Below are 12,534 nucleotides of genomic sequence, written 5' to 3' on the forward strand. Positions count from 1 at the left end.
ATGTAAGATTTATTCATATGCGAACTATAAATTATTGTGTCATCAGCATATAGGTGAATTTTTGACTTTTTAATAACTTTAGATAGATCATTAATATATATTGAGAATAATAATGGGCCCAGTGAGGACCCCTGGGGCACCCCTTTACTCACTGTGACTGTATCTGAGGACTTACCCTGAATGGTAACAAATTGTCTTCTTCCGTGTAGGTACGCATTGAACCAAAGTACTGCATCTCTGGAGAGGCCAATTGAATAAAGCTTGTCCAGAAGTAAATAATGATCAACAGTGTCAAATGCTTTTGTGAAATCTAGAAATATTGCACCAGTGAGCTGTGTATTATCAAAGGCTGTATAAATATTATTGGTAAGATCAAGTAATGCTGTTGTAGTTGAGTGATTATTTCTGAATCCCGATTGACTTTGGGACAAGATGTTATGTTCATTGACAAAGGAAGATAGTTGAGTAAAAATTAATTTTTCAAAGATTTTACATTACATTAGGTTTTTTCAATGGCACTTATGTTTTTGCAAATGAACTCTTGGTTCTGAAGGTTATGGCTATGGAATGTATAAAAACACAGTCTTCATGATGGGGCACATTAATCGGGTTGGATTCAATGTTTTGTACCACATTTTTATTATTTCCACACACCTTTGAATTAACAGTTCAACAAGGAAGTAAATACCACTGTTGGTGCTGATAGATCACTGTACAGAGACAACAAGAGCTAAGGCCATCTGAAAAAAAACATGAGAGAAATTTTGTGTGGACTGGCATACATATTTTTACAGCATTAGCCTCCTCTGCAATGTCCAAAGAGCAGTTCATGATGTTGAGTTCTTGCTCCTGGCTGAGTCCTTTACATACGGACCCAGATTAAACCCATGCCTTTTCACTGGAACTTTCTCTTCCTCATCCGTATATATTTGCATTCACTATCAGTGAAAACATCTGAACAGTAATGCATCAAATGGGGTGAAGTGTGGGAAAAGACATTCCTGTAAACTGATGCTGAGAAGAAGGCAGTTACAATATTAATCATTTCAAAGCATTAGGAGTTTTAGACAAAGTCATTTTGTTTTTCACAGCCTGTTACAGACAACTCAACAACAATCTCAAGAAGAAATCCAAAACGAATAATCAAGAAAACCCCAAAAGAAAAATAAACTCAACCATAGGCACCGATCCCATGCTCTTGTTACAAAATGATTCCATAGATAAGAAATCAGCCATTGCCAGGACATCACGGCCCCCTTATTGAGCCGAAAATCTCTCTGGGCTCCTCAATAAGAATAACTAACTCTATTCTTAGAAATGTGTCATTATTTTACAGCGAAAGGTTCTTAAAAAGCAACAATTGCCGTAGGCTGAATAGCTATTCATTTTAGCAAACAAATGTATTTGTCCTTTCAAAATACTTTTTCAATGTGCTTGTTTTGGAGACAAGCTTTGGGGGCCCCGTTCAGAACTGGAGGCTTTTTTGTTTGTCAGAGTCCTCCTGACAGTTCTTCCAGAGGAACGATTTCAGCTGAGAACAAATTTTGTGAATGCCAAAAAACTTCCCAAGAAGGCGTAAAGAACCAATTTGTACGCAAAAGAAGTGTTGTGTATGAGGTTAACTAAGTAACTTTTACTTAGTTAACTCTTTGGGTCGCTACTTTTGAGCACTGAGTAACTGATTCAGTGTAAAATTAATGTTTAAGTGTATTTAGTACATTGGCCTAAATTGAAGCGCCCGCTCTTATACACTACCTTTGCATGAGTCGAAATGTTCACTGTTGATTTAAAATTTACCTCCACGTCTCACCCTTCTAGTTATTTGTAATGTTATATGTTTTAATGAGACCCTGGAAATACTCCTGTGTGTTTTTCTCTGGTCTAAAAAGGATGATGAAACATTTTGGGAAGAAATACCACACGAGGAAAGAGTAGAGTCAAGGCTAAAATGGTTAACAATAGGCAAAAGGCACCTTGGAGAAGTGAAGTTTCGGTCAGGGCACAGAAAAGGGAGTGCCGAAAAGCCGAACGGAAATGGCGCAAGTCAAAGCTCCAGGTTCATTTTGAGGTTTACAAAGAAGTGCTTTGTGTGTTCAACCAGATTTTGCGTGGAGCAAGGGAGAAGTACTTCTCTACAATCATCTCAAACTGCAGAAACAATTCTCGTGTTCTGTTTTCCACAGTAAACAGATTAACTAACCCTCCAGTTTCACTGCCCCTAGAACTAATCTCGACATCTAAGTGTAATGAGTTTGCAATATTTTTCTATGACAAAGTCCAAAGCATTAAAAATGCCATAAATTCCACAACACAAAAAGAAACTCTGCCACCAGATAAACACCTTGAGCTGACACATTTCACACCTGTTACTGACAAAACAATCGAAGAGGTTATCTCTGGTCTGAGTTCATGTACATGCTGCCTTGATGAATTACCCACTAGATTTCTGAAGTCTGTGCTGACCAGCTTGTTACCACAACTTGCTCAGTTAGTTAACATCTCACTCCAGACTGGAGCATTTCCAAAGGCCTTGAAAACAGCAGTCATTAAGCCTCTTCTAAAAAAGAGCAGCCTTGATGCCAAGGTAATGAACAACTACCGGCCCATATCAAACCTGCCATTCTTAGGAAAAGTCCTAGAGAAAGTAGTATATCAGCAGCTCACTTACTTTCTCCTGTCTAACAATGTGTTTGATACTTTCCAGTCAGGCTTTAGGCCCCACCACAGCACTGAGACAGCTCTGATCAAGGTGACAAATGATATCCGCATGAACACCAACGCAGGTAAGGTCTCAGTTTTAGTTCTGCTGGACCTGAGCGCTGCCTTTGACACAGTGGACCACGGGATCTTACTTCACAGGCTAGAAAACTGGGTGGGAATCTCTGGTACTGCTCTAAACTGGTTTAAGTCCTATCTCGAGGACAGGACGTACTTTGTTGAAATTGGCAACTGTGTCTCAGACAAAATTGCCATGACCTGTGGAGTCCCCCAGGGGTCAATCTTGGGACCCCTCTTATTCAACTTGTACATGCTTCCATTGGGTCAGCTAATAAACAGCAACAATGTGTCGTACCACAACTATGCAGATGACACTCAAATCTACGTGTCACTGACGGCTGGTGAACATGGGCCTGTAGATACTCTCTGTCACTGCATCCAACAGATCAGTTTGTGGATGCAAAACAACTTTCTCCAACTAAACTCAGACAAAACTGAGATCATTGTTTTTGGCCCACAGGCACAAAGACAAAGTGTTGTCAGTCACCTTGAGTCTCTCTCTCTAAGACCAAAAAATCAGGTTAGAAATCTAGGAGTGATCATGGACTCAGACCTGAACTTAAACAGCCACATCAAAGCAATAACATCAGCAGCTTTTTACCATCTGAAAAACATTGCTAAGATCAGAGGAATAGTGTCAAAACCAGACTTAGAGAGACTTATCCATGCATTTGTCTCCAGCAGGTTAGACTACTGTAACGGCCTACTCACTGGCCTCTCTAAACGAGCTATCAGACAGCTGCAGTACATCCAGAACGCTGCTGCTCGAGTCCTGACAAGAACCAGGAAATATGACCATATTAGTCCAGTGCTCCGGTCTCTGCACTGGCTTCCTGTCACTCAGAGAATAGACTTTAAAACAGCTCTGCTCGTGTACAAGTCTTTTCATGGTTTAGCTCCAAAGTACATCTCTGACATGTTAGAGCCGTATGAACCATCTCGGGCCCTGAGAACTTCAGGGAGGGGCCTCCTGGTGGTTCCCAGAGTCAATAATAAACACGGTGAGGCTGCATTTCAGTTTCATGCAGCTAAAATCTGGAACAGTCTTCACGAGGATGTGAGACAGGCCTCAACTCTGACAATGTTCAAATCCAGGCTGAAAACAGTTCTTTTTACCAATGCATATGACTGAAAGTATTTTATCTGCACTCTCGCCTTTTACTGTAATTGATAAATTTTATGTTGATGTTTTTATTGATTCTATTTGTTTTCAACTGTGAAGCACTTTGAATTGCCTTGTGTATGAATTGTGCTCTACAAATAAACTTGCCTTGCCTTGCCTTGCCTAGAGAGAACATAGGATCGCTGATGCATTTACAGCGTGAATGTACTTCCTCTTGTACAGGATGTAGACGGTGGCGAAGACGATCCAGGTCAGAATCAGTAGAAACAGGCAAAACGTTATGGCTTTGGCTTCATTGTAATTCTTGGGCAGTTCCTTTCCCATGTAGGAGAATACGAAGCAAAGAAAGCATAAGAGACAGAACAAAGCAATCGAGGGAGCGTATGCTTTAAGATTAGCATCACAGGTCAGAATAGTTTTGTCTTTGTGCCACAATAAGTTGCTGTAAGGCTGGGGTGGTGCAGATGTGTGCATTATAAGTATCAAAGTTCCTTGTAGGATAAAAGCAGCCAATACCACAAGCCACTGTCCATGATATTTCACCCACAATCTGTGCAGTGATGGATAGTGAGCAACTATTTTGAAAATACATACAATTTGAAAGGAGCGCACCACAAAACAGGCCAGACACACGGTGAAGAACAACAGAAATGGGAAATATCTCAAAATGCAAGAGGCCACATCGGGTTTGCCAAAGTAGAAGAAGACACTGATGCTGCTGAGACTGAGGCAGCCGAGAACCAGGAAGCACATGGGTCCTCCAGCTGACCTCACCACTGGAGTGTTATAGTTCAGCCCAAAGAGCACAGAGGTCAGGAGACAGAGTCCCACCAAACACACGGTCCCAACCATGATCACTACAGCAATTGCATCCTCGAAAGGGACAAACTCCACGACTCGCTTGGTACATGCTGTACTGGCTTCGGACGACCACTCAGTTTCATCACAGGATCGACACGTGTACGGGTCCTCTGTCCATAACCAGTAAAAAGTCATATAAATAAAACTCCATACACTGTTTTTTTAAATTGAATCATAAATATTGTATTGTACCTGATAAGTTGATGTATGTACTTTTTGGGCAGATGACACATTTGAAACAGCATTTATGAATCCCCTCCAGACTCTTCCGAAATCCAGGCTGACACTCGGGCGAGCACACAGATGAGGGAACCTGCTCAGTCATATAGGAACAGCACATGAGTCTTTACTGTCACTGTAAAACCTGTTCAACCTGAACCTGAACACAATAATAACGACAATAACAATGCATTGGTGTTAGATTGTGCTTTTCCGGACACTCAAAGACGCTTTACATCATTATCTCACTCCATACTCGGTGGTGGTAAGCTACTATTGTAGCCACAGCCAACCTGGGGTAGATTGACGGTGTTATGTAACAGCGTTTTTAAACATAATCAGTGTGCCTGCTGTCTTTTCACAGTGCATATTTACAGAGGAAAGAGAAACATACCTGACTGTCGTTGTGCCATTGTATTTTAGATTCATTGATGGAGAAATGTGATGAAGGCTGAAATCTGTGGACTCCCACTATCTCTGCATCTCCACTGCTGTTCCAAAAGATGATGTCAAAGCGCCCAAACCGCGGGTCGCCATTTGTGTCAAACTCAATGGTGTGGTTCAGGAGAGAGAAGTTTGATCGCTTCAGCTCAGACAGGACCTGTGAAGGGGCACATTAGCCACAGAAATATGCAGCAGCCTTATTACACTGTACAGAAAAAGAAGGAAGTGGTAGTATGTTGTATGCCGTCCTGCTTTAAATCATCCACCATCGTCCCTGTTCCTAGGAAACCAAGGATCACAAGACTTAATGACTACAGGCCGGTGGCGCTGACGTGCGGTCATGAAGTCTTTTGAGCGATTGGTCCTGCCCCACCTCAAGGACATCACCGCCCCCCTCCTGGACCCGCTGCAGTTTGCCTACAGAGCCAGCAGTTCTGTGGACGACGCAGTGAACCTCGCCCTCCACTTCATCCTGGATCACCTGGACTCCTCAGGATCCTGTTTGTGGACTTCAGCTCTGCCTTCAACGCCATCCTCCCTGGACTGATACGAGATGAGCTCTACCAGCTCAGTGTGCCCGACTCCCTCTGCAGGTGGATCACTGACTTCCTGACAGATCGGAGACAGCACGTGCGGCTGGGGAAGATCGTCTCGGACACTCGGACTACAAACAATGGAACTCCTCAGGGCTGTGTACTTTGCCCCTGGCTCTTCTCCCTGTATACAAACTGCTGCACCTCCAGTCACCAGTCTGTTAAACTGATCAGGTTTGCAGACAACACTACCCTTATCGGGCTAATTTCGGACAATGATGTGTCCGCCTACAGGAAAGAGGTGGAGTGGATGGCATTCTGGTGCAGCCACAACAATGGAGCTGAATGTCCAGAAGACAGTGGAGATGATCGTGGACTTTAGGAAAGACACAGACCCGCCGTCCACCCTCGCCCCGACAGACTCCCCCACCCCCATGCCCATCGTGGACTCCTTCCGTTTTCTGGGCACCACCATCACCCAGGACCTCAAATGGGAGCCAACCATCAGCTCCCTTATCAAGAAGGCCCAGCAGAGGATGTTGAGGACAGCTGAGGAAACTTAAGCTGTCGACCAAGATTCTGGTGCAGTTCTACCCGGACTTCATCGAGTCCATCCTCACCTCCCTCATCACCATGTGGTACCCTGGCGCTACAGACCGGGACAAGCAAGCACATTTTGCGTGCTGCTGGGAAGGTGACTGACTGTAAGCGTCCATCTCTCAAGGACCTGTACAACTACGGTCTATCCAGGCCCACACCTCCCGCCACTTGAATAGTTTTTTTCCCCTGCGCCATCAGACCCATGAACAAAAGCAAGACCCAATAACTCAGTTTAAGACTTGTAAATGTAATCTGTTCTATTGCACTATGTGGTATGTCCACACTCAGATCTGCTGCTAACACTCAATGCACCTATACATCTGAAAATACACTCACGCTGTTGTTCTATGTCAAATTGTTATTGTCTTTATCATAATTTAAATGTAATCTTCTTACACATGCCCTTATTGTCTTGTGGCCTTATAGTTGTAAGTCTTCATAGTGTATTATTTATCTAAAGTTATATGTTTCATGATTCATGTTCCACTATCAACTGAAAAAAAATCCTAGTTGTGAACCTGTTCATAACCATGGCAATAAAACCAATTCTGATTCTGATTCTGACTTTGATGAACAAGCTGTATACTTGTTACCTTACTGATACATATCACAGTTTGTTCATCTAGTGCAGGGGTGGCCAACCCGCGGCTCTCGAGCCGCATGCGGCTCTTGGCCAATCAGAGTGCGGCTCTTTGCATGATTGGAGATGTTTAATACAATACGGCTCTTTGCAAAATAATTGGTAAATATTTCCCATAAACTGTAACAGTCTTTGACCAAAAATCCAACCATCGTCCTACTGACCCTGTTTCCATCTTTACATGAATGAGAGTCCGTATCTCTCTCCTTTTCGAGGCAGTGTGTAAAAGGTGCCCGTGCAGCAGCTTCACTCAAAGCGGGATGTAGGTTGAACAACAGGCAGGCAGATCGTGGCACTAGGATTAGCTTCTGTGCTTTTCAGATTTCTGATCAGCTACTCTTTATTTGATGTAATTTGGCCACATATTCACAGAAAAAGATCAAAATTAGGAAATGGAAAAAAGCGGAGCTCTTATGTAGCTTATGATGCGAAGCGCGACATCGTAACGCGGAAATACGCAAAGTCATGACTTTTCTTTCACACGTGCTGTAACTGTAACAGATGCAACTTAAAACAGACTCTCAGATCCTCCAGAGGCTCCTGGTTAAAAGTTCATGAACTTTGTGCAGCCTAGAGTGCGTTCTCTGCACAGTCCAGTCAGGACGAAGCTGCAGGCACTGAGCGCACGGGCCAGGGGCGGATCAGAGAAGGGGGCTCAGTGGGCAGGGCCCCACATACAAACACACCCCAGCATTAAAAAAAATAAAATAATAATAATAATTATTTGTTTGTTAACTTTATTGTCCCCGTAGGGAAATTTGTTCTCTGCATTTAACCCATCCTTCGATGCCGCTGGGGCAACCCGTAAGGAGCAGTGGTCGACGGCAGTGCCGCGCCCGGGGACCCATCTCCAGATGTGGAGCCAGGCTGATGGTCAGAATCACCTGGCTGGAGGATTCACCTATTGCACATGTTTTTAGTGGTAGGGGAAACCGGAGTACCCGGAGGAAACCTACGCAGACACGGGGAGAACATGCAAACTCCACACAGAAAGGCCCCGTCCTTGGTGGGAGTCGAACCCGGGACCTTCTAGCTGTGAAGCGGAGGCGCTAACCGCTGCGCTACCGTGCCTAATTCTGTCTCAGTCAGAACAGGAAACACAAAATGTCATTTAATATACATGTATTTCAATCTTGTTGAGGAGTAAAACCATTCAATCTAACACAATTATAAAAAAAAAGAAAAGAAAAAGGCATAAAGTTATAGTTTATTGTGATTAAATAAAACTGTCACATTCTATTTAATCACAATAAACTACCGCCCCGGAATCTCGCTAATGGTCGGTGCCTTTGTGGCTCTTCACAGGATCAAGGTTGAAAATTTCGGCTCTTGGTCTCTGACTGGTTGGCCACCCCTGATCTAGTGCTACTATACTCATTCTTTAAACATAGTGCATACAGGTGCTCGTCACATTAGAATATCATGCATTTACTTCTATTATACTTTGCGGAGTCTTCTTGACTCCGCGTTGTGCATTATAACCGTCTAATGCACGGCTCCGAGTTGTTTAATCCTTACTTATTCAACTTAAAATGTGAAACTAATATGATATAAACTCATTACATGCAAAGGGACCCAATGTCAAGCCTTTGTTTGTTATCATTTTTATGATTATGGCTTACAGAGATTTTTAATTTGGGTTTTTTACAAGCTGTGAGTCATAATAATCAAAATTATAACAAATAAAGGCTTGACATATCTCATCTTGCATGTAATGAGTCTATCATATATTAGTTTCACCTCTTAAGTTAATAAATGCAGTAAATGATGTATGCACTTTTTTCATGGTATTCTAATTTTATGACAAGCACCTGCAGTAAAAAGTTATTACTTCCAATAACTTCTACATTCCTATAATTTGAGCCCAATTCCTTGACAACATGGTTGACAAAAAGTTCCTATCAAATAAACAATGTCAAAGTGTTTTTTTGTCAGCATACATTGGGATTTGTCGGCTGACAACACCAACTACTTCTATAACATCTTGTGCACCATACTCACCATGTGTGGAAGGACAGTGATGTTTTTGTGGCACTTTTTGGCTCCACATTGCAGTATATTGTGCAGAGCGTGGGCGATGGCATGCACTGCAGCGTAGACAGGGAAATTGAAAGAGTTCTCTGCTTCCAAAATGTCATCTGGATTCAAATCACTACAGTTGCAAAATTGATTACAAAACTCCCCCGGCTGATTTTCTATTTCTAAAGCACTTATAAATTTGTTAAAACCAGGTATGGTGACAACTGGCTCTGCAATCCCAACCACAGTCCCAATATTTCTGATGCCACTCAGTTTAGGAAGTTTTTTGTTTAAAGACCAGGAATCTACAGCTATCCATGTCTTGTTTTTGACTTTCATTGCAATGGCGGATTCGATAAGCACTTCAGCGGTCCATTCAGGACCAAAAACTATGATGACCTGTATGTTCTGACTCTCTATCTGCTTGAAAATTGTGGTGTAATTTGTATTTTCATCCAGTTTTTTGGTGTAGGCCAGGCAGATATCTGTGTTTTGAATCATCTTCATGAACACATTGCGACCGTCATTGCCGTAATCGTTGTCGATGTTGAGGAAAGCCACCCATCGCCATTTGAAATGCAGCAACATGTGGACTATGACATCGACAACATCCTTATTGGGATGCACCGTACGGAGGAAAGAGGGAAACGTTAATTTTTGGGAAAATATTGAACTGGCCGCTCCATAACTGATCTGAAAAAGAAAATAAGTTTATCCTTGGTTAGATATGGAATGCCTAATAAAATATATGAAAATTGAATGAATAAATGAAACTAATAGGTGCAAGTTTGAACATCCATTAAGTTAAAAGATCCATCTAAGAAAAAAAAAAGATCTTGAGATTTATGCTGAGTTTAGTATAGTATTAGAATATAATTATAAATGTGGAAAACACAAAGTGTCAAATTATTGTATATTAGAAATAAGCATTTTTTTTTCATTTACTCTATGGTCTGGTATGTCTTTAATTGATAAATTAAATATCTTTTTGTAGACATTTTAACATTATACACAATATGAAAGAATATACCATAGGAATACGACTCGTCATAAATAGTGGAGCAACAGTTCTGGTCACAGGACTTGTGAAGGCACCGACCACCGCAGTGACTTTGGAGACATTGTCGTGTCTTGTGGCCCACGGGTCGATGGGGTCTTTTCCAGAGAGAATGTTGAAAATGCCTGGGATGTTCTGTGTGTCTGAGCAGTGGTCAAAGATGTTATATCCCAGAGTGATGTCTGGTAGGAGGCTGCTGGAGTTATTGATCTCCTCGATAGAGAATCTCATCAGCTGGAAACGCCGGTAACTCGAATTACGAAAGGTCTTACTGAAAAAATAAAAAATAAAAAAAAAGGATCTGTACTGTAAAATTACGTATCCAAATATGGTCAAAGAGGGCTGTCTTAGTGTTCGTCAAAAGGCTTCACAAATTCACAAGAAATGCGTAAAAGAGTTTTTTTTAACACTACCTGGCCCTGCAAAAAGTTATCACCAAAAAACACACTCTAAAATGGATTCAGCGCCTTAGTTTAGCGCCTTATTTAGCGCCATAGTTACTTTTATAACTTACAGTAACTATGCAGTGAGGTTCGGTTTAGGTGTCAATTTTTGGGGTCCCAGCAAAAAATGTTTGGGAGCCCCCCTGACCTAGATTACTGCTGCATTCAAATCCAGGTGATGACATTGTTGTTCAAAATGAAATGTTGATCATAATACACTATGGGCCAGCAAAAAAGAAAAAATCAAATTCTAGTACTTTAAAACAAAAACATGTGGCTGCTGGAAGTGCATTTACTACAACCTACAATTATTGATTGTGGGAAGTTGATGATGATGATGTCGACACAAGATATATACACACACACTCAGCTGACTTTCTGAGTACTTACATCATATGATTAACATTGGTATCATTATTCTGCATTCACTCACCTTGAACATTGCAAGGCTTCTGGTATGTGGTAAGATTGTGGCTCTTCGTCTTGATGGATGTTAAAGAGTCCCCCAATTACAAAGTCTCCTTCAGTGCGGAATTCAGAAGCTCCTGCAAACAGAAGACATCCAAGGCGAAAAAGCAACAAAAAGCCCACCATTTTTAGACCGTCCATCAATATGTAATACTAATGTTCAAAAGTACAGACAATGGTCATGCCAAGATTATTTTAATGCATCTCTCAGGCAGCGAAAACTGACACAGCCCCAGTCAAATTTACATAAAGCTATGCAAAACTGCATAACACACATTTGGACACAAGCAGCCTTCTGTTGTGAGTCAGATAGTGTATTCATTCAGAAATATTTGCATCACGGTTTCTGGTGCTGCTTTAAATAACAAAATACCTTGGGTTGTGTCTGTAAGCAAGATATCTGTACTTGTTGTCTAACACCCATTTTTATTATAGGCTATTGCATTCCTATAATATAATAATTAATTCACATTAACGTTACATATTAATGATTCACCCTTCTTCTAATTGTGAGGAATAGTAGCCTTGCTTGCAACTAACTAACTAACTGTTGATTGTGGAGTGGCGGGTGGGGGAAGAGAGGTGGGAGGGAGGGCAGACAGTTCAGCTTCCCGATGGCCTTGTGTATGAAACTGTTCTTCAGTCGACTGGAACTGGCCCGTAGATTCCGCCTTCTCCTCCCTGAAGGCATTACCTCGAAGAGACTGTGTGATGGGTGCGTAGGGTCCCTGGTGATTTTGACAGCTTTTGAGACGGGTGGGGTTCATGTCCTTAATAATAATTAATGATTGTTAGAGGATCTTGTGGTAGACATCTTCGAAAGTCCACCACAATCTCTTTTGTCTTCTCCACATTTAAAGAGAGATTGTTCTGTGTGCACCACATGGCCAGACAGCTCAACTCACTCCTGTAGTTTGACTCGTTTCTGTTGCTGATGAGACACTGTTGTGTCGTCTGCAAACTTGATGAAGAGGTTTGACTTATACTTTGGAGTGCAATCATGGGTCAGCAGAGTGAACAGGAGGGGGCTCAGCACACAGCCTTGGGGAGCACCCGTGTTCAGTGTGATGGTTCTGGAGGACCTGCCGCCGACACGTACAGCAAGGGCCAACTTAACCTACCCATAGGCCCCTGGGCTAACCATAAAATATACCCCCCCCCCCACTCACTCTAATCCGAGATGGCTCCACTGCTCATTAATGTAAGCGATCATAGCCATGCTATGAATTTTACTGTTTGCTCACTTATATTCACAAAGGTGCGTTTCCAATCATAAAACTACGAAGCCCCTAAAATCCCCTAAAGGGAGAAAAAAATACATACATATATGTATACAATATATATATATA

The 12,534-nt window shown here is 42.0% G+C and overlaps 1 pseudogene across 1 annotated transcript; it reads right to left on the reverse strand.

Moving 5' to 3' along the window:
- Nucleotides 1–1,814: 1,814 nt before the first annotated feature.
- On the reverse strand, nucleotides 1,815–12,310 carry LOC306964415 (taste receptor type 1 member 1-like; annotated as a pseudogene). Its single transcript has 8 exons — nucleotides 12,307–12,310; nucleotides 11,151–11,262; nucleotides 10,248–10,545; nucleotides 9,200–9,910; nucleotides 5,376–5,582; nucleotides 4,955–5,075; nucleotides 4,075–4,872; nucleotides 1,815–1,943 (listed from the first exon to the last, which is right to left on the reverse strand). The product of its transcript is annotated as a taste receptor type 1 member 1-like (transcript).
- Nucleotides 12,311–12,534: the final 224 nt, after the last annotated feature.

This window comes from Gobius niger, assembly GCF_951799975.1.
Source record: "Gobius niger genome assembly, chromosome: 6".
NCBI lineage: Eukaryota > Metazoa > Chordata > Actinopteri > Gobiiformes > Gobiidae > Gobius > Gobius niger.